A 1,349-nucleotide genomic window follows, 5' to 3' on the forward strand; every position below is an offset into this window, starting at 1 on the left:
GTACCTTCCAATGTCACAGCAACGCACCAGCCAACCCAGTACTATAGACTGACAGAGGGGCTGAGGGAGGCCACAGAGGAAGGACGTTCTAGTGGTTCCCAAGCCAGCCAGCTCTCCCTGCAATCATGCACTCAACATACATTTACTGAGCACCTACTGTATGCCAGTACTAACAAAATGAGCCCAAACCAAACCCACGGGCATGGAGTTGATTCCGACTCACATCGCCCCTAGAGGACAGAGCAGAACTGCCCCACAGGGTGTCCAAGGCTGTCATCTTTACAGCAGCACAATGCTTCTTCCTCCTCCTGAGGAGAGGGGCGTGGGTTTGAACCACCGATCTTTTGATTAGCAGCTGAATGCGTTAACCACTGAATCACCCAAGCTCCTTACTGCAAACTACTCACTGAGCAATGAGACGAGCTGCCCCTGAGGCCGTGCAGACTCGGAGAGCTGAAGCTTCGACAGAGGTCACATGGCATCTGAGACAGCACTGGGGATAGGACAGGACAGGAGTGGGCAGTGAGCACTTTGCAAATAAAAACTGCCTGAGACCTCGAGTGGTCGGGGAAAGCGTTTTACATGCCTAGCACCCAAAAGCACTACACACTGAGCAAGGTTTGGGTCTGCCGGCCGAGCCGGGAGCCCTCTCTGGACAGCAGTTTACCACCTGGGAGATCAGGGACACAGCTCAGTCCTGGCTGATCAGTATTCTGCTGTCTCCACAGAGCTATTCAAATGCAGGCAGCTACAGGGATGTTGTCAGGTACTGTCGAGTCGGCTCTGACTCACAGTGACCCCGTGCACAACAGAACGGAACACTGCCAGTCCCGTGCCAGCCTCACAATCCTTGCTACACCTGGGCCCATCATTGCAGCCACCGTGTCAGTCCACCTCCCTGAGGGTCTTCCTCTTTGTCACCAACCCTCCACTCTACCAAACATGAGGTCCTTGGAATTGTCCCTTCTGGCAACACAACCAAAGTAGGTGAGACGAAGTCTGGCCATTCTCACTTCCAAGGAGCATTTTGGCTACACTTCCTCCAGGATGGACTTATTAGTGCTTCTAGTCCATGATCTTTTCAGTATTCTTTGCCAATTCCACAACTCAAAAGCATCCGTTCTTCTTCCAAAAACCAAACCAAACTCACTGCCGTCGAGTCAATTCTGATTCATAGCGACCCCTCCTTGGGTTTCCGAGGTGGTATCTCTACAAAAGCAGATTGCCCAATCTTCCTTCCAAGGAGTGGCTGGTAAGTTTGAACAGCCAGCCTTCTGGTTAGCAGTCAAATGTCTTAGACACTATGCCACCAGAGCTCTCAAGTCTTGTTGTTGTTGTTATGTGCCATG

Source organism: Orycteropus afer, unplaced genomic scaffold (genome assembly GCF_000298275.1).
Source record: "Orycteropus afer afer isolate SDZICR_OR568_19922 unplaced genomic scaffold, OryAfe1.0 scaffold00681, whole genome shotgun sequence".
Lineage (NCBI taxonomy): Eukaryota > Metazoa > Chordata > Mammalia > Tubulidentata > Orycteropodidae > Orycteropus > Orycteropus afer.